General features: G+C 36.0%; 1 long non-coding RNA gene across 3 annotated transcripts; it reads left to right on the forward strand.

Moving 5' to 3' along the window:
• The first annotated feature begins 380 nt into the window (after positions 1-380).
• On the forward strand, positions 381-2,564 carry LOC135150809 (uncharacterized). 3 transcript variants are annotated; one of them, XR_010289123.1, is made up of 3 exons: positions 381-1,855; positions 2,100-2,157; positions 2,310-2,564. It is a non-coding gene; the product is annotated as an uncharacterized LOC135150809 (long non-coding RNA). The 3 variants fall into 3 exon arrangements; XR_010289122.1 differs by having other exon boundaries at positions 381-680; positions 1,372-2,157; XR_010289120.1 differs by having other exon boundaries at positions 381-2,157.
• Positions 2,565-22,724: the final 20,160 nt, after the last annotated feature.

Consider the following 22,724-nt stretch of genomic DNA (forward strand, 5'->3'; position numbering starts at 1 on the left):
CTAAAGTGTTACCATAGATATTAAGAATTGTTGCCAAAAATTTATATTTATTATTTTATTTTATAATAGGATTTTTTAAGTAATAAAATTAAAATTTTCAAATAGGAATTTTAAATGATATGAAAAGTAAAATTCTGAAAATCTAAAAACAAATCTAGATTAAAATCCAGATAAACACAAAAATTTAAAATTTATTTTGTATACTATCTTTGTTTTAGTAATGTTAAAAAAGAAATAAGAATTTAAAATTTATTTAATGTATCTTTTATTTAATATTAAATTTATAATAAATAATAAATATGATAATTAAAATTAAAAACTTACAACTACATTATACAAGATGAAATGTTGAGCGGTCTTTTTTCCCAAAACAAAATTTTGGTTACTTTTAGTTTCCTTCTCAGACGAACACACACATATTGCAAGACTCCCTCTCTCTCGTCTCTCTCTCGAGCTCTCCGTCTCTCTCTCTATCTCTCTGGACCCCCTCTCTCTCTCGGTCTCGCTCTCTCCACACTCTTTCTCGAACAAAACTCTATCACGAAGAACAAATCGAATAATTGGTATTTGAATACCCATTTTTGCGGCTTCAATTAAAAGGTTGTTATTGTTTATTTTATGATTTTGCAGGTGATTAGAGCTTCAGATTGTTGCTTCAACTCTTCTTCTTCGATTAATTGGTAAATCTATACACATTTACATTTGTGCGATTAATTAGGGCTTTGTCCTCTTAAAATATCTTTTATTTTTATTTTTCAGTGGTGATTAGGGCTTCAAATTTGGGGCTTCTATTGTAGAGCTATCATTAAGATAAATTGGGTGTTTTTTCTGTCACTAATTCATATGTATAGTGCTATGATTAGTTATGGTAGGCTGCGACTCTGCTTAGTTCTTTTACTTTGGCGCACCTACTGCGATTCCAAAGGAAGAATTTTACACAGGGCTCATGGTTTGCGTGGAAATATATCATTCTGGTTATATTAGGATAATATAGATGCGTTAATAAAAACATGTAATAATGTGAATGTATTGATTTTCCAATCACCTTTAAAACTGAATGAGGAATTCCTGTATATTTACCATAAGTCTTTGAGTTCATTCCTTGGCTGTTTATGCTCAAAATTGTATTAGTTAATTGTGCTATAGCATAACCTGATTTATAAGCTATTGTATATCTTAGCTTACTAGGATTTAAGGAGACGCTCTATATCAGAACACTAGTACCTTGATACGTTTCTAGATGTGTGTTGATTTACTATGTTATATTCTTTATAAACTTCTTACAGTCTATTGGCTTTCTGGTTGAGTAATATATGGTTTAAAAAGTTAAGATGTTATATGCTTCATTCTAAGTTTACCTATTTATTACAGAATAAATGCCCTGTTTTTCTAAGAAGCATCAAGAATATTGTGATGCTTAAGTTAATACAGGGGAGCACATCCTATACATTTCGAGGTGACACATATCATGTTATTATATATTGATTTACGTAATATTGTTTGATAAAGTTGCTTAAGGAGGTATAAGCTTATATTCTTCTTTATCTAGTAGGAAAGTCAGTGGTATCCATAAGTTTATATTTATCTTTCTATATTTTCTTCACTGAGCTAAAGATGATAATGTCTCCTATAGTTTATGTTAAAACATGTCATAGGTCAGAAGAACAATTTTGGTCCAAGTCGAGTGAGAATGATGATGAAACTTTAAATGAAGAGGACAATCAAAGCATAGCACTCTGAATGGGATCAGCTTGTTTTTGTTTGTTTCCTTTTCTATTCAGAACTTTAGGCACGGTGACATAAAACTGATCTAAGCATATTTATTGTGCTGAAGTGAAGGCCTTCGCTTTTGACGGTAGATTCACCTATATCTGCCGACTCTCTATATTTTATTCTAATTAGTTGATGAACTTTAATTCCACACACATATAAACTCTGTATTATATTTGTTTGTTCAGTTATTAATGAAGGTTTATTAGCTATCAAAAACCTCCAGGGGAGCTCAGTAGTGCATCTGATGGTGTCTAGCAGACTAGTAATCTGGTAGGAGAAATATGTTATATTTTGCACTTACGGCACCATTTTTATCTCTCTTGCAGGTTATGAAATATGTGCCTTAATGGTATAATGGATGCTCATCTCCGCTACTTTAAATAGGTATATATGTATATATGAATTGTTCTATCTTTCATGCTCTGCCTAGTTAGTAAATTATTAGTTAATCTTCCCTTGTATATTGTCTCCACATATTTAATGTAACATAACATCTTTCTTTTCTTATTTTAATGATTTCTTACTTGATTTTGTAGAGAGACTGAATCCAGACCACTGGAGGCTCAAGGTGAGACGATGGCATGATGGAGAGGATGGAGCTTGAACTGTTACTCTTTATTTTTTAAATTTCAGTTAATTGTGATACTTTAACACTTGTTTTTATGGTTGTGGATACACCATTGTGGGGTGTTTGGATTTTGAAATTGTTAAATTTGGTTACGAGGATTTTCTTGTTTAGCAACTATATGAATCATGTTTTATATTTATTATTAGCACGGGTTGTGAGCCCACCTGATAGTGTACCCCACACAGTAGTGGGACCCACCAAACAGTGGACCTAATATATGGACCCACTGCTTGGTGGGTCCCACATTTTTTTTCAAAATTGTGCCTTTTTGGCAACAGAATTTTCGATGTTGCCTTTGGATATAAACTGTTGGCTTTGCAAGCTACGGCAACGCCAAAAATACTAACAGACATAAACTGTTGCCATAGAAAATTTTTAGTCTGCTGCAACAATTTTTGGGCTTTTGACAACATATTGACAATGTTGTTGAAGGCCATTTATGGTATAGTGTAATCAGATTTTAATTAATTAATATAACAATGTTTTAAGTCGTTATATAATTAATAAGGTTCGTTTTAATGTCCACTAAAGTTCGTAGAATAAATTCGACAGGATGTATTCTAACTTAGTGATTAAAACAATCGAGTGATCAAAGCACAGAAAACTGTGGATATAACAATTGCAAGTTACAAACAACTTGAAAGCTTTTACAATGCTTGAACACTTGGAAATGAAGAAGTGAAGCCATATTTATAGGCAAATCACTTGGATCTAGGTATGACATTGAAAGGAATGACTTTCTAGCTTAGGAATGACTTAATAAAGCAAAGCCATGCCAAACAAGGAGAAGGAATGACATTTTAAGAGAAAGCCATACTGAAAAACTCGGTATGACTTAATCTGACTTGGCCACTAAGTCATTCGGTATGACTTTTAACACAAAAGCCATTCTGATCACTTCGGTATGGCTTTTCTAAGTCATTATTACTCAAGTCATACACACAACCAAGAATCCCTGAATCAAAGACACGGTATGACATTATTATGTCATACCAGTGCAAGCCATATGCAAGCAATCGGTATGACATTGAATCAGAATGTCATACCGAATGGAATGTATACTCAACTGTCATCAGAATGACTTTTTCAAGTCATTTCTGAGAAAGTCTGGTAGCAGGGCACGGTATGACATTATTAAATAATGTCATACCGAGTCATGTGATGCATTAATCAGTTGTTTTAATATATATAAATATTAGATAATTACCCACTTAATTACATTAAATATATAAATTCATAAATTAAATTAATTCGAAGGTGAATCAATTTAATAAATAAATTATATAGCTAATTTAATTATTTTGATTAGTGAGATAATTAAATAAATACTTATAATATTGTATATCTTCATCTGCAGAGACTTCAGGCTTGATTAAACTTTGTAGATCTTTGTCTTGATCGAACGGCCACTTGTAGTTGATGCAGAATACTTAATTAGAGTAGCTGACACACAAATGTACTGTCTGGTTCATCTGTATCTAGCTGAATTAAATATTCTTTATCAAATAAACATTTGAGATGTGACTTGTTCGTCGATTCTTTGTCTTCGTAGTTCTTCTTCATTAGTAACAATAGTATGGAATCTTCTGAATAAATAAAGTATTAAAACTTTATACCTTCTGGACTTCTGGACGTGCTACAAAAGATTATTTGTACACTGAGGCTTGAACATATTAATGAACTTCTTCCAGTGGTGTGCAGCATCATCCTGAAATTCTTCAGACATATAATTTCAATAAATCACTTGACGTTCTTCGTACGGATTCCTTCAATAGTACTTGCTATTTACCTTGCTTTCTTATCAGAGTTGAGTTGGTACCTCTTTAATTACAAATAGGCTAAACATATGCCTTTCAATCTCCCCCTATTTGTTTGTTAACATAACATGCAAATTATCGAGAGGATAACTCAACTAACTGATAAGACAAAGGATTAAACATGAATTGTAAATAGCAAAAAGTTTCTGGTATTTCATTAAACATTCACCAGAATTCAAAAGATTACATTAGATTACAAAAGGATGTTCTTATTGAACATATATTACAAATCCCTAATGAATCTAAAGATCAACTTCTCCTTCTTCGATATCAGAAGTGTGAAGGATAGGAGTTGACGGTTCTTCCCTGGTTGGCACTTCAGATGTAGTGGATTCACCACGCTTCTTTCGTTCCTTTGCCAGAGCCAGTTGATGTAGTACTTCCAAATCCACAGGGTCTTCGCGGAAGTCTGATGGCTGAGATTTTGTAACATTTTTCATCCTTCGAAAGTACTGAGCAACATTCTTTCGAGTGCAGTAAGCAAGAATCACATCATCAGCATCAGACTTAGCTTTAGAAGCAAAGCCCTTGGTTCTTAAAAGAATGGAGGCAAGAGCAAGTTGTTTAGCTGGATACTTTGGCAAGGCTTCTTCGTTGAGATAGACAGTGCTGAAGATCTCCTTGTGAACGAACTTAACACAGTAAGGATTCCTGACAACCTGAGGTCTGTTGAATATAGCTTGTTCCAGCAGTTTGTCACGAAGGAGTTCATTCAGGTTGGAGCTTCGCCTAACCTTGTTTCGAAGCACCCAGAGCTCAGATACAGAGAATGATTTCATAGATTCGACAGATAGTCTGAAAGAACCATTCCTCTGTGTATAGACAATTAGCTCCCATTGCTCTAGCAAATTGTTGACCCCCACAGTCACATAATTTAATTCCAAAGCAAAGGCATGCATAAAGACATCCTCGTCAGGGTTTACCTCTCTAAGATCATAGATCAGAGATAAGAACTTTTTGTCGTCGAAAGGCTCCCTTTGAGGTCCATTAAAGATTCTTCTTGCAATGTCCCAGCTTTTTCCTTCTTTCCTCCTTATATCAAGATTCTTCTGCTTGATTGCAGCATCATAGATTTTCTGTTTCTCGATCTTGATTTGTTCTTCTGTGATCAATTTGTCCTCTAGAAGTTTTTGGAAATCACGAAGCTTACGCTTCCTAGCTTCATTTTCAGCTTTGAACTTCCGGACATTCTCCTCATGTTCTAGGTCAACAGGTTCTTCATCCTGAAACAAATAACCCTCATCAAATTTACCTTCTTCTTCTTCTGCTTGACGATAGGTAGCATCGAAGATGTCATCATCATCCATATCCTGTGGATAGTCATCATAACTATCAGAATTGAAAACATTGTCGGACTGATGTAACGGTTCTTTGCCTTTAGACTTATGAGTTTCTTTGTCAGGGGCAGATCCAGAAGTGGTATTATCCTTGTTGCTTTGATTTGAGCTATTGCCTCTATCATCCCTGTCACCTTTGTCTTCTCTATTCTCCCCCTTAGTTGAGGGATCCTCTCTAGAGGGTTGATCATCAGATTTGTTTGAGTTTCTGAGGAGTTGATCTAACTTGTTGTCGATGGTCTCAAATTTGGACATGTAAAGTTCATGATTAGACCTCATTTCAACAGCCAACTCATGTATTTCCTCTTTAAGCTCATCCCTGTAGGAACTGGATGGCCTCTCCTCAGCTTTCTGTTCCAGGGTCACCAACTGTGCACCCTTGAGCTTCTCGTTCTCAGCAATCATTCTGGCAAGCTCAGCTCTTAGCTTTGCCATTTGTTCCTCAAACAGAGCAGGGTCAGTGTGTGCACTCACCTCACGTACACTCAAAGCTGTTTCACTAGCCTCACGTGCATGTGTATCGCTCGGTGTTTGCCTTACATCACTCTGTTCATTCACTCTTCCTGCTGTACCTGTATATACTACCAATGTCCCCTGAGATGGGTTCAAAGGTAGTGGAGGAACAAATTGTCCTCCGGACGCCTGTGAGGGCAGATTAACTTGCACGCTGCCAAGTTCCGCCTGATCAGAAAAGAAAGGATGATCAGCAAAGTTTTCATATATAATACATTGATTTTGAAAATCTGTGCACTCAGTGAACATAGTAACCTGTGTATCTGTTTGGGCTGGCACTAGCGTGAGTGCTAGCGCAGTGCTTGACTCAGTACAAGTTACCGCGGCCGGACGGTCAATTTCAATGGCCACATCCTGTAGAGAGAATGGGTCCAGAGACTGTTTATCTGCCATTTCAAAATCTGAGCCTTGTTGGGAAGGCATAGATGAGGCTACAGTTGTCTCCAAGGCTTCCACCCTTTGCTTCTTTGAGGGAGACAGAGCTGTGGGTTGACTCATTAAACTACTCGAACTCCGTTTCCTCGCAACTTTACGAACAGGTTGCATATAAGTGTTGATTGATGTGTTTGGAGAAACGAGAGTTTGTTGAATTGAATCGTCAGCTAGGTTATGAACCTGTGTGTTGTCAGGTTCATTGCTGGTAGGCTGGAAAACAAAATCAAGGTCACAAACAAGATCACAACCATAATCTGACGTATCAACATTGAAATTAGATGATAAGTTAGAAAGTACCTGAGCTACCTGTAGGTCCTGACGGAAGGACTGCAGCTCTGGGTTGATAGGAGAGTCAGAGGGAAGGGGTTGTGAGGTAGATTGTGTTTGTGGGATGATTTGGGATTGTGTTTGGTGTGGGAGAGGTTCAGATGAAGATGGTTGATGCTCGAAGAGATCATAATCCAAAGTTTGATCTTCAAATGAAGGGTTAGATTGTTCTTGTTGATGGATAGGGGAGTGATATGATGATTGGTTGGATGAATGGTGTGAAGATTGTGCTTCTTGGGATTGTTGAGGTGAATGCTGTTGTTGTTGTTGTTGTAGAAGTTGTTGTTGATGTTGAAGTTGTTGTTGATGGTGTTGTGTAGGTTGTTGAATCTGCAGGGGTTGAGGTTCTTGAGGTTGCTGCTGCTGTTGTTGTTGCTGAGGTTGAGGTGGAGGAGCCACTTGAAGTTGATACGGTTGAAGAGGAGCATTGAACATTTGTAGCATGTAAGGAGTAGTGACAAGGGGAATAGCTGCAAATTTGTTCTTGTTATCCAACTGAGTCATAAGTTTGGTGCAGGCACGAGGAACTGGTGCCACAGGAGAGTTAGAGTAGTGTTCCTTCTCAGCGTCAGTCAATTTGTCATTCAGAAACAGCATAATAAACCTTGGATAGAAACAGGAAACCTTTGCGTTCTGTTCAACAGATCTGTTCCTAAGAGGTCCCAACTTGGAGAGAATGGCTTGAAGAATAAGCTTTCCAAAGTTAATCCGACGATTATAAACAATGCTGAACCCAATCTTCTGAAGCAGCGAGGTTATGACATTGAAGTTCTTGCGAGTGGTCGGAGCAAACACTTTAGCCAAAGTGTCGAAGAAAAGATCCCACTCAGGCTTCAGATTGCCTTTCAACATTCTAGGCAAATTGATCTCTCCCTGATATAAGATTGTTTCGAAGAAATTGGTGAGTTCAGCTTCAGTAGGGAGTTTATCAAAATTCTCCCTTGGAAACCCCAAAATCCTATTTACATCATCAGTGCTGATAGTAATCGTACGTCCTCCGTGTATATCTCCAGAAACCCGATGATTATCCAACAAAGTAGTATTCAGGGCCGTCGAGTAGAAGTCCTGAATTGGTTGTATCTGGAGGTCTGCATGAGCTGTAATAGCAGTGCTGACGAGCGACTGGCTATTCAGAAACCGGACCCACGGTCTAAAACGAGCCAAACTGGCCTCGGGGTCGAAAAATCCATTCAAATTAGTCTCCTCAATTACAAAGCGACCGGCCATTTTTAGAATTAAAAATTGAATTAAGTGAGAATTTTTCAAATAAAATAATAATTTTCAAATTTCTCACAAATTTCAATTAATAATTAAATATCAATTAGTTAATTAATTAATAATTCGATTTATATGAATAAATTCGAATTAAAATTTAATTAATCTTAAAATGGCTAATCAAAGTCCCCAAACAATGCCTTAGTCTCCAATTTGTCCAAAAATCCCCAATTAAGCTCCAAAACCCTAATATTCGAAATCCAATAACAGTAGTTTCGAAATCAATTCATCCACTCCACCACAAATCGATCAAAACGGATAATACACTGCCAATGAATCACAAACTCAGTCGAAAATCGTTCGAAATCGGTGACAAAACCCTTGACTCGGTCGAACTCGGTGAACTCAGTGAAATGGGCTTCGAAAAAATCAAAATTTCGGCAGCAATTCGACTATTTTCGCAATAAAAATGAGTAACCAGCAAGTGAATCTCACTTGAAAATCGAAACCAGCAAGTTTTGGGGTTAAAACTTGAAAACCGAAGCAAGAAAAATGGCAGTCGTGTGTATGTGAAGTGAGAGAGATGAAGTGAGAAAAGGTATGAGATTATTATGTTAAGTCATACGGACTTAAGGGGGTCGGTATGACTTTCTTTCGAAATGTCATACCGAGGAAATGAAAAGGGGAGTTAGCAGCATACGGTATGGCTTTCTTTAAGAAAGTCATACCGCGTCCTGACGAGTACTGAAGAAGCTTTAGCCGGTATGACTTTGTCAGAAAAAGTCATACCGCACTATTAAAACAGATTTTTTTTTTATAAAAACAAAATAGAATATTATGAATTTTGATTAATTAAAAGCAATAAAACCTTTTGCACTTTTAATCAAAAATCTAATACACATAATATATAATATATTACACATATATTTTGTAAAATTCAACTTTAATTAAATATAAATACTTATGAATTTAACTTTAATTCATTAAAATGAATTAACTTAAAAACAAATATTTATGCTTAATTAATTTTGAAAAATACACAATAAATACATATAATTATCTAAATGCATGGAGAATATTACAGGGGAGTATGCAGCACTTAGAAAATTATAGAGACACATATGAACATGCATAATTACACAGAAAATTATCAGATAATTTACAAACAATTATAAAAACTAATAAAATAGATATAATTACACAGAAAATTCACAAAAATATATAATAATATATAAAATTCATATAAAATATATACAAAGAGAATCATGGCATATTTAACATCCCTAGCTCACAAACCAACTTAGAGAAAGTGGATTCATCAAGTGGTTTAGTGAAGATGTCTGCAATCTGATCAGCTGTGGGTACGAAATGTAACACCACAGTACCATTCATGACATGTTCTCGAATGAAATGATACCTGATATCTATGTGCTTGGTCCTGGAGTGTTGCACTGGATTGTTTGAAATGGCTATGGCACTGGTATTGTCACAAAATATTGGAATTTTGTCGACAGAAATACCATAATCATTTAATTGATTCCTGATCCAGAGAATCTGAGCACAGCAACTTCCAGCAGCTATGTACTCAGCTTCAGCAGTAGAAGTGGACACTGAGTGTTGCTTCTTGTTGTACCAGGAAACCAACCGACGTCCTAGAAATTGACAACTTCCAGACGTACTCTTTCGATCAATCCTGCAACCTGCATAATCAGAATCTGTATAGCCGGTTAAGTCAAAACCAGTATTCTTAGGGTACCAAATACCTAAACCAGGTGTACCCTTAAGATATCTAAAGATTCTTTTGACGGCTATAAGATGTGATTCCTTAGGATCAGCCTGAAACCTATCACATAAACATGTTGCAAACATGATATCTGGTCTACTTGCAGTAAGATAAAGTAAAGAGCCAATCATACCTCGATAGCTTGTGATATCAACTTTCTTACCAGATTTATCCTGGTCAAGCTTAGTGGCAGTGGCCATGGGTGTCTTTGCTGGGGAAGAGTCTTCTAAATTGTACTTTCGAAGAAGATCTCTAACATACTTGGATTGGCAAATGAATATTCCATCTTCCTTTTGGCTTACTTGAAGACCAAGGAAGTAGGACAGCTCACCCATCATACTCATCTCATAGTTACTCTGCATCAACTTAGCAAATCTCTTGCACAAGTTATCGTTAGTAGAACCAAATATAATATCATCAACATATATTTGAACAAATATCATATCATTATCATGCAATTTGTAAAAGAGAGTTTTGTCTATGACACCTCTAGTAAATTTATTTTCAATTAAAAATTCAGAGAGGGTGTCATACCATGTCCTTGGTGATTGCTTAAGCCCATAGACCGCTTTGAATAGGAAGTACACAAAATCAGCAAATTCTGGATTTTCAAAGCCAGGGGGCTGTTCCAGATATACTTCTTCTTCTAGCTTTCCATTCAGAAATGCACTTTTCACATCCATCTGATAAACCTTGAAGTTGGAGTGTGCAGCAAATGCAAGAAATATTCTGATGGCTTCAAGACGAGCAACTGGAGCATAGGTTTCATCGTAGTCAATTCCTTCTTCCTGAGAATAACCCTTTGCAACCAGTCTGGCTTTGTTTCTTACAACAATGCCATCACCATCTAACTTGTTACGGAAGACCCATCTAGATCCAATTGTAGACTTTCCTTTTGGTCTTGGAACCAGGGCCCAGACTTCTTGTCTCTCAAATTGATTGAGTTCTTCTTGCATGGCAAGAACCCAATCAGGATCAGCAAGTGCTTCATCTATTTTCTTTGGTTCTAATTGTGAAAGAAAACCAGAGAATAGACATTCATTTGTCGTAGCACTTCTAGTCCTTACACCAACATCAGGATCACCAATAATCAGATCAAAGGGATGATCTCTGCTCCAAATCCTTTCCCTTGGAAGTTGTGTCCTTGATGATTCAGCAGTATTATCATTAGGCTGATGTGTATGACTAGTTGATCCACCAGCTCCCCCTGAGTTGTTGCAAGGATGACTTGATGATCCACCACTAGCATCAGTGGAATCTCCAGCATTATTGCCATTTCCTCCACCATTGCCTGGATCATTATCATTGTTGTCATCACCTGTTGCAACCTCAGGTGGCACATCATCATCTGAATCAGAATCTGGATAGTTGTCAAACTTCAGAGATTCAGATGGATCAGCAGATTGTAAACTTGGTAGTTTAGTGTCATCAAATGTTACATTGACACTAACTTTCACTGACAGAGTATCAATTACAAAAACTCTATAAGCATTATTTGTATAACCAACAAAAATTGCTTCAGATGCCTTTGGCTCAAACTTGTTCAGGTTCTCTTCACCATCCTTGAGAACATAACACTTGGCTCCAAATACATGAAGATGTTTGACATAAGGTTTCTTGTTGTTATACAGATGAAATGGAGTTTTCATATGATCCTTGTTGATCAAAGTTCTATTCTGGGTATAGCAGGCAGTAGACACAGCTTCAGCCCAAAAGTACAGTGGAAGCTTTGATTCAGCAATCATAGTCCTTGCAGCTTCAATCAGTGTACGATTCTTTCTTTCGACGACTCCATTCTGCTGAGGAGTCCTTGGTGCTGAATACTGCCTTCTAATTCCCTTTTCAGAGTAAAAGTTGATTAGAGTTTGATTCTTGAATTCTGTGCCATTGTCTGACCTTACAGCTTTGACTGGCACACCTTTATCCAATTCAACTAACTTTATATGATCAATCACTGTCAACGGAGTTTCATCCTTAGAAGCCAGGAAGTAAACCCAAGTAAATTTTGAGAAATCATCCACAATAACCAAGGCATATCTTCCTCCATCAATGGATGCAACATTCACAGGGCCAAACAAATCCATATGCAACAAATGAAGTGGATCTGTAATGATATTGATGGTTTTGCCTTTGTGAGATGCTCTCTTCGCTTTTCCTTTCTGACAAGCTTCACAGAGATCATCAGTTGAGAATTCCAGGGAAGGCAACCCTCTCACTAGATCTCTCTTGACTAGAGAGTTCATGGTTTTGAAGTTGAGGTGTGAGAGCTTCTTATGCCATAACCAACTATCTTCAGCAGATGCTTTGGCGTAGAAACAGTGAACTTCGTTTCCTGGTCCTGAAGATAAATCAGCTACGAATATATTGCCCTTCCTTATGCCACATAGTGAAGGACGCTTATCCTTGATATGTTTAATGATACATATCTCCTTTTCAAAATGAACATAATATCCTTTGTCATAGAATTGACTGACACTTAGGAGATTATGTTGAAGTCCTTCAACTATTGCAATATCTTCTATGATGATCCTTCCAATTTTGTACTTGCCATATCCCACAGTACGACCTTTGCTATTATCAGCAAAACTGACTGTAGGGCCAGCTCCTTCTCTTATGTCTTCCAGCAGGGATTTATTGCCAGTCATGTGCATTGACGCTCCACTGTCAAGCACCCAGGTAACACGAACAATTCCACTGGCACCCTGCAAAAGACAACTTGATTAAACATTCTTTGGGACCCACACTTGATTGGGTCCAGCATACTTAAAAAACTGATTTCTATCAGGTAATACAACAGAGCCTCTTGGACTGATACTTGGTTCTGATTTGACTGAACTTACTTCCTTAACAACAGCCTTAAAAACCTTGGTTTTAGGCTTTGAAACATAAGTCTCCTTCCTGACACGAGGAGGACTAGCAGTCTTTGATCTAGCATGCTTATTGTTTGTGTGTTGTCTAGGAGATGTGTTTTCATTTTTAGCATGCAAATTTCTAAAATAAGCAGACATCATATTGAAAGCACAAGTCATGCAATTATCAACACCACAACATTTATGACATGCATCAAAAGCAGGAACAACAGGAGTATCAGTCATAGTAGTAGGAACATCAATAGATTCTACTCTAACCTTGTTATCAGATTTAAAGTTCTCAGTAGAATGACATCTATTGTTCTTGTTCTTACTATTCACAAAATTATTAGGCTTGTTGAATTTAGTTCTCTCAGAGTTGACACCTAAACCAGCTTTAGGCAATCTAACATTGCCTTTCACTTTGATTGGTTTCAGTGATGTCAGGATCTCATCTCTCTTCTCATTACTCTCTTTCAATTCAAGGTCTTCCTGTTTGAGTTCATATCTAATGACAACAGGAGTCTCTAAAAGAGGTTCAGCTTCTGAGGTTTTAAACAAAGGTTTAAGGGAATCTTTCAAAACAAAAGGAATCCCTCTTTCCTCAGCACTCTTCTTAAAAGGAGTAATGTTACTAGCCTTACCTACGGATTTGTTATAGTCAAAACCTATTCCAACAGTTCTCTTGATCTCTTGTTTATCATTAAGTTCTTTGACTATAGTGGAGGCATCCTTAAAGGCTTTACACTTAACTTTCTCTTCGTCTAGCTGAAGTCTTAAAGCAATCTCACCTTTCTCTAGAACTTTGACTTTAGCACATTGTAATCCTAAATCCATAGTCAATTGTTCTATTTTAGGTTTTAATACTTTCATCTCATTTATCTTATAAGCATGAATTTCTAAGACTAAAGTATCAATTTTAAGATTGGCAGCTTTCATCTTTTTAATAGCATCATCTCTTTCAAGTCCTAATTGCATAAACAGTTTAGGGCATGTAGGATCTACCTGAAAGCTTCCAGCAGGAGGAGGTGAAGATGATCCAGCATTAGCCATGAGAGCAACATTCCCAATCTGCTCTTCTTCATCACTATCTGTATCATCCCAGCTTTTCCCTTCTGCTAGATATGATTTGCTCTTGAAGCTTTGACCTCCAGAAGTACCATGATGCTTTCTTACTAAGGCATCATACTTCTGCTTCAGCTCATCATACGAATCCTTTCTCTTTCCTTGAACCTTGGGCTGCTTGCACTCAGTTGCAAAGTGTCCAGGTTCACCACAGTTGAAACATTTAAATTTACTTCTGTCCACCATCCCAGTCTTGTATCCTCCTTTGCTTGTTGAAGATGAATAGCCTCCCTTCTGAAACTTACTAACAGTAGGTTTGTATTTATAGGAAGGGTTCTTCCGGAATCTCATGTTTCCAAACTTCTTGGCAAACAGGGATAGAGATTGATCTTCTAACAGTTCAAGCTCTTCCATTGTATAGAATTCTTCGTCACCACTGGAAGAAGCAGTCTGACCCATCTCAGGTACAACAAATTCCTGAGTAGTCTTAGAAGGAACAACAACATCCTTCTTTTTTTCTTCCAGTACAGGTGATTCAACAACTAGAGCTCTAGAATGGTTCTGTGTTTTACCCCAGCCATATCTCTGTTTACTCTGAACTTGCTCCAGTTCATAAGTTTTCAAAACTCCGTAGAGTCTTTCCAGAGAAATCTCATTCAGATCTCTGTTTCCCTGATGGCAGTGATTCTGTGTTCCAGATGTTCGGGAAGGGTTAAGAGAAACTTCATGTTGACCTCTTTCTTGTCGTAGAATTTCCCATTCAGATTTAAATTATTTATCAAATTATTAAGTCTGATAAATACTTCTGAAATCCCTTCACCGGGATGGGAACCAAACTGTTCATACTGAGCCATCAGTATCTCTTTCTTGTTTTCCCTAACTTCCTCTGAGCCTTCATTGATAATCTCTAACGTATCCCAGATTTGCTTGGCGTTCGTACAATTTACAACAGCATTGTACATCACTGGATCTAGAGATTCAACCAAAATTAGTTGAAGAGCATCATCTAAATTCATCTGTTCACTCTCTTCATCTGTGTACTCAGAAAGTTCTTTCGGAATGATCTGATGAGGTATTAACACACCATCCTCTTCGTGTGCTAATATGTCATTCATCGGAGTAGTAACACCTTTGTCCAAAATCCCGATGTATTTTATGTTCGCAGTGCGGAGGAATAGGAACATGTGCCTCTTCCATAGGCCAAAGTGTTCCTTGCTGAACGGTGGGATTTTAATGCTACTGATCTTTTGTGTACTCATGTTTAAGGATTTGAAGTGAATAGTGTTTGGATGAGATTTGGATTTTTGAAAGAAAAATATTTTAAATCAAAATTAATTTTTGGAATAAAATTAATTCGAATAAAAAATATTTGGACGTTACAGAGTGTGTATAGGATCTGATACGGAAAAATGGTATCAACCGCTCTGATGCCAATTGTTAGGTCCTGAAACGATTGTAGAAGGGGGGGGGGGTTGAATACAATCGTCACTAAAAAATCGCGGCGGAATAATCTGATTTGAATTAAACTGGTTAATCAGATTTTAATTAATTAATATAACAATGTTTTAAGTCGTTATATAATTAATAAGGTTCGTTTTAATGTCCACTAAAGTTCGTAGAATAAATTCGACAGGATGTATTCTAACTTAGTGATTAAAACAATCGAGTGATCAAAGCACAGAAAACTGTGGATATAACAATTGCAAGTTACAAACAACTTGAAAGCTTTTACAATGCTTGAACACTTGGAAATGAAGAAGTGAAGCCATATTTATAGGCAAATCACTTGGATCTAGGTATGACATTGAAAGGAATGACTTTCTAGCTTAGGAATGACTTAATAAAGCAAAGCCATGCCAAACAAGGAGAAGGAATGACATTTTAAGAGAAAGCCATACTGAAAAACTCGGTATGACTTAATCTGACTTGGCCACTAAGTCATTCGGTATGACTTTTAACACAAAAGCCATTCTGATCACTTCGGTATGGCTTTTCTAAGTCATTATTACTCAAGTCATACACACAACCAAGAATCCCTGAATCAAAGACACTATATGACATTATTATGTCATACCAGTGCAAGCCATATGCAAGCAATCGGTATGACATTGAATCAGAATGTCATACCGAATGGAATGTATACTCAACTGTCATCAGAATGACTTTTTCAAGTCATTTCTGAGAAAGTCTGGTAGCAGGGCACGGTATGACATTATTAAATAATGTCATACCGAGTCATGTGATGCATTAATCAGTTGTTTTAATATATATAAATATTAGATAATTACCCACTTAATTATATTAAATATATAAATTCATAAATTAAATTAATTCGAAGGTGAATCAATTTAATAAATAAATTATATAGCTAATTTAATTATTTTGATTAGTGAGATAATTAAATAAATACTTATAATATTGTATATCTTCATCTGCAGAGACTTCAGGCTTGATTAAACTTTGTAGATCTTTGTCTTGATCGAACGGCCACTTGTAGTTGATGCAGAATACTTAATTAGAGTAGCTAACACACAAATGTACTGTCTGGTTCATCTGTATCTAGCTGAATTAAATATTCTTTATCAAATAAACATTTGAGATGTGGCTTGTTCGTCGATTCTTTGTCTTCGTAGTTCTTCTTCATTAGTAACAATAGTATGGAATCTTCTGAATAAATAAAGTATTAAAACTTTATACCTTCTGGACTTCTGGACGTGCTACAAAAGATTATTTGTACACTGAGGCTTGAACATATTAATGAACTTCTTCCAGTGGTGTGCAGCATCATCCTGAAATTCTTCAGACATATAATTTCAATAAATCACTTGACGTTCTTCGTACGGATTCCTTCAATAGTACTTGCTATTTACCTTGCTTTCTTATCAGAGTTGAGTTGGTACCTCTTTAATTACAAATAGGCTAAACATATGCCTTTCACCGCCCCCTTTTTGCTCGATTAGAAATCTGCTGCGTGTAAGATTATGTCTCAGTTTCTATCTCATTTTTCTTTTTATCTGTACAGGTTTAGTTATGTAGGTATTGACGCTGCTGCTCGGTGTCTGCTTAAGTACATAAATATAAACTATTAACATAACAATCCAAAAACTATCACCGACTTTAGAATAATATAATTGGTTTTTAAACCAGTTCTATATAAACAAAGTTTCAAGCCTCAATTTGGAAATAAAAGTATTTAGGGATCCGAAAAATATTTCTCAAATTTAAAATATAATATTCTAAAATTCTAAGAATCCCGAATACACTTACAAATATAATATTTTAAAACTTTCTCTATTTTCACAAATAATGCTCAAATCATTTTTAAATCACAATTAATTAAAATAATCATTTGCAAGTTTTGAAATATTTTTCAATCTGATAAAACATAAATATATCGAATTTCAAATATTTTTAAATAGCTAAAAACATTAACATATCATTAACCGGATATTTTTATAGTTTAAATCTAAATAGAATGATTGGTACAAACAATACCAATTAAAAATCTGACTCAAAATATAATTTTGAATAATCTCAAAATCACAAAATAATGATTTTACTAAAATCAACAATACTTGCTCAAACGGATTTAAATCCAAAATGCACATAAGTAATTAATGTATTAAACAATTAATCACATAATGTCAACCTCACCAAATTTTCAAGTAATACAATTATTCATATAATTGCAATATCTCACATAACTGTTTTGAAAATTCAACAAATTGGAATAAAATATAAAATTTTATTCCTCAGCTTTTTAGAAATTAATAACAACTAATAAACAATTATAAAAGTTTCCGAGTCGTCACAGACTTCCCCCCTTATAAGGATTCCGTCCTCGGAATCCACGAAGAAAGAACGAGAGCATACTTTTTCTTAAAAGTTGCATTGTGATCAGCTTTTGTCTACAATATCTTGAAGTGTAATGGCAGTATTAGCTTGTTCAAACTTGATTGGCATACCCTCAGAATTGATTGACAAATAAGACTCATCGAATCTTAAAATATATCAAGTTTATGATATTAAAGCAATTGTAGAATGTATGAGTTTTCAGAGCACAGCTGACTTGAAATAAATAGTTACTGAGAGATCAATATGATCCAGAGAACTTAATGTTGCGTATCTTAAGAAAGATATTACTAAAGGTAATTAGCCTTCTTGTAATGCACAACACACAAGTGATGGCGTCCCATCAAACTTCTATCACACAGAAAGATAGTCCTTGTGTCCCCTATAAATAGGGTTGTTCATCTCATTTGAGTAGGAATTTATGAAAGGGACTTCAAAGTCAAATAAATGATTAATGTCTTTCGATGAATCGAGACCATTGAATCTCTGATACACACCTTGGATTAAAAATAAAGAAACTCCAAATATGCTAATTTCCGGAGGAAAAGAATAACCAGAAAATCATCATACTTAACGAGCAAATGGTGATGAAGGTATTGCCAAGACTATCACAAATGTCTTCTTGATCGATTCCTCTGGCTCGTTTCGATTCTAACAAATCTTCACGATGTTCGAATATTCTGACCGATTCGTATTCGACTCTAAAGATTCCATCACCGCTATCCACTTTAGAAAAAAGTTCTATTCAACTTGGCACGATCAGAAGCCATCTTCAACTTTATACCATCAGCATTGTAGAGCGTTGACGTTCCAACCTACTCATAACACTATATCGAGTAGTCTAACACAAATTCTAGATAAACTCTCACATCAAGAACTATACATATGGGTTCTCACTCTGACCCAACAAATCTCATCTTCCATATAACAGCACTATGTGTGCCTCTATAAGAAGCAAATAAATAACCCTCCTACCAATACTCTAGAAGGGGTAGAGATGACAAGGAACACTATAGACTAGACAGGTAGATCCACGAATCTAGCTAGCACTGGTTACAAAAAAAAATCAACCTCAAGCTCTAAAATATTGGAAACTAATATTGTTTCATCATGTTTCTTATGTGATACAAACTCACTAGTTCTAGAATTGGAAACTAGGATATTCCAAATGATTACTCAGAATCAATACTCTAATATCGACTTCAGTTCTATTGACAAAGACTATATCCAATAGTTTTAACTTACCTCTAAATGAGGTTCCACTCGACACATTCCTTATCACAACCTACATTCTGATTTCAATAACTTATAACCTATAGCTCTGATACCAACTGTGACAGCCCTCAAATCCGGGGGTCTGGATTTGGTGCCACGTGTAAATAAAAATCATTTAAAAACCTGTATTTGCGGAAAAAGGTAAAACAGATATATTAAAACCTCTACATTTTAAAAGAGATTTAAATTAAAATCACTTTGACCCCCTAAAAACAGGATCGCTAATAGGTTACAGCACTGAAATCATAAATCAAAACTTACAATCTTATTACAACTTAAACTACATTATCAGTTAAACCTCGATAAGAAGAGTAACTGATAACCAAATAAATAAATCTGTTATTCTAATAAACATCTTCCAAAATATGCTACCTGCTTCTCAGGTTGAAACTTAACCACTGGCCATCTCGCCTAGCATCAATCTTACGCGCAATCTATACAGTTGACCATCTTACTCCCTAGCTGAAAGGGTTAGAAATAACAACAAGGGTGAGCGAGAATGCTCAGCAAGATAATATGGAAGGCAAGAGCCACAAGATATAATTTTGAATCTAAATCAGAGTATTTGAAATCACGAAGTTTTGAATTAAATCTAAACAATTGTAACTCAAAGATTAGCACAGCAACAACAAAGAAAGAATGAGCAACTAGAAGGGTCAGCAATATATATAAAATGCTTTAAATGTAAAGAATTAATAAGTGCTATCTTTCTGGAAGTAAAGAGATAAGGAATAGTAGTCGCTCATGGAAAACGAAAGCAATATTAGCTTAAGTAATCAAATTATAATTTTGATTTCAACTTTACTGACGGGTGTACTATCACAGCTGATCAGCACGTGTAATAGTACGGGATCACACTTCGTAGAAGCATGTCCCAAATCACAGGTACCAAATATAAGGCAACACATTGGCCTTTGGCAGCAAAGTATTATCATATTTCAATAATACCCAAATAGCCCTTCACTGGACCGCCGTCCCGGCCTCTTACGCAAAAAAAAATGTTTTATTTTTCTTAGGGAGTTGAATCACTCAACTCTCTCGATCAACAAACTCGTCATTTCACATGGTCCGGAGTAATCATATCAACTGATGGCAACATAACTAGAATAGTTAGTTATTTGCTAATTATGAATTTCAACTCGGTACTGTTTGGAGTATATCTGGATAGCATAGTTTTCCACTATCTATCTTAGAAGTAATTCGAGAATTCTAGTAGAATGATTACTAGAATGTAGTGAATTCAATCATTGGAATGTATTGAATTCAATCATTAATTGAGTATCTGTATGGTGTATGGAATATCGAACAACAGTTAAATTCCAAGCATATGATATTCTATGAATTGAAGTCCAGAATATAATAATTGCATTGGCAATAATTAAAGGTTGTGGAATAAAATCACTTGCTCTTAATAAATAAGAGAAGAATAGAAATACTTGCCTTTGACAGAAACAGGTGACACAGAGTCACCTACTCGAGATTCCTAGATTGGCCTCAATCGCTAACTCTGAAATGACTATAATCTATTGGACTATCTTACGGCACAATATCGCCTTATCAAAATATTTCTGACTTTCCTTGCCACGCTATTTGCTTGCTTTTGACAATCGTTGATGCATGCGTCTCGAGAGACTATATATCAAAGAAGTATAATATTTCAGTCGAGAGCAATCCAGAAAGTAGTCAATTCGCATAATCGAAATTATATTACTACCCTTCGCCATATAAATATATTATATACAAATAATATATATACGTTGTGTCAAAAAGTTGAACATGTAGTCACATAAGCACTTATCAAATAATTTACATGCTTAAGTATTTATACAAATATAAATATAAGCTAGTCATTCCTGTATATAATCTTATATATGATCATATACAAACATTAATCACCTCAATAATACATCCCTGGATAAAATCTGAATCCAAAATATTAAACCAATCAAGTTATCTGAATTACAGGTCAAATTGTAATTCAATCACATCTCGAATCAATCCAGGATTTAATCAAAATAATAAAATAAAATAACAAATTTGGACAGCACGTCTTTTAAAGTCGAGCAAATCCCAAAATGAATAACACAACAATCTCTGTCCAAATAATATAAATATTTGTCAAAATGTCAGCTTATATAGCTAAGTCCAACAATTTATAAACAATAAGTGTTTATGTCAAAACAATAAATTCCAGGATTTTTATAACAATTGTCACAAGATTTTAATAAAATAAAACCCCGAAATTTAATTACAATAATCACGTATTATCTTAATAATTCGATTTGAAATTACAATCACATTCCACTATTCAAATATTTGAATATATATTCTAGATGCAAAGTCCTAGAACATCGTACATATTCAGATTCATCGAAATATAGTGCACGCAACCAACTACCTTTTAATAACACTAATCAGAATATAAAAACGGAATTTACATTTAATCAATTACTGATTATTTATAATATTAAAATTATTAATTATTATTATTATTATCATCAAAAGAATTGATAATAATAATATTAACAATCATAATATTAATTAATAATTGATAACTAATCAAAATCAATTTCATTTCTACTTTCAAGATTAGCCTCGCGGACTCCTCCCGAATCCTGCTTCCAATCTTTTACTCGAATCCTCAAACCAGTTCAGTGATTACTTCATGTCTCCACCTCTAGTTTGTCACTTCTCCTCCAACAAGTATGCGATACAACTATACACAAACATACACAACCAACAACCACTGCAAACAATTCACTTAATATCTACACCCCAATCATACTCCAAACATCAGCCAAACTAACACAAAATCTACAATATCACCCTCGACCCCAGCGCAGCAGCCCTTCAACCCACCTGGAACCTCTTTCCGATTAACCGCTGCCACCCTGTACAAGTACAACCCCTTTGCAGCTCACATACATCTATATACACACCCAGTCAATACTCACCTCTCAATTACAATTCGACCCCCCTTTACAAACGGCCAGGCCGCCATCCAAGCACAATACTCACCCCTTACAACCCCCTAGCCTCATTCCTGCTGTCACTCCTCCCCTGCACCAATCCTCCTCCTATCAGTCCCAGCCTTTACAGCCATCACCGAGGCTCACTAACAACACAACCCAATGATTCAATCACCCCTCACCTCCACTGTTCACCACTGCTAATAATCAACCGCCTCCTCTCTTGTACTCACTGTACTTGCAGCAACCCCAACTGCCTAAAACCAGCCACCACTTTCCAACCCAAAACCCCCCACATCTGATGCCTCTATAATCCCCACGAAAGTCACACAATCATCCTAGTTATCCTTCTCTGTCACCGGCGGAAAAACCGCAGCTGTGCCATAAACCAGCCCCGGTTTCAATGATTCCCCATCTCCAATCAACACCACCAAACTCCACATACCACTACAGCCATCCAACCTCCAATCGAACCCCGTTGCTGCCGTCGAAGCTCGACCAGAACAACCCACCAGTGCTGCAACTCGACTCCGACCCAGCCACCTGCCTCTCTTCTCCCCTCTGTATCTCCTTTTCAATCATAACTCACCTCGGCTGCAACTCTCGATCTCTGTTCTCCCTCTACAGCCATCAGCTATCACAGGTCGCGGCTGTGCCGCTGCAGCACAGCCCGTGACAACCTCGCTGACTACTAAACCCAACCCAATCAGTACCACAGCCACCCCCAACTCAATTCACCGCCACCCACAAAAGCCAACACCCAACCATATACCAATACAAAGATAAACACACGCATACAATTTCACATATAGCGGTAATCCCTCACCTGTGGATAGTAAACCGATTGAATCGATCGATTGAAGTTAAAGAAAAGAAAAGAGAAGAA

This window comes from Daucus carota, chromosome 1 (genome assembly GCF_001625215.2).
Source record: "Daucus carota subsp. sativus chromosome 1, DH1 v3.0, whole genome shotgun sequence".
Classification (NCBI taxonomy): domain Eukaryota; kingdom Viridiplantae; phylum Streptophyta; class Magnoliopsida; order Apiales; family Apiaceae; genus Daucus; species Daucus carota.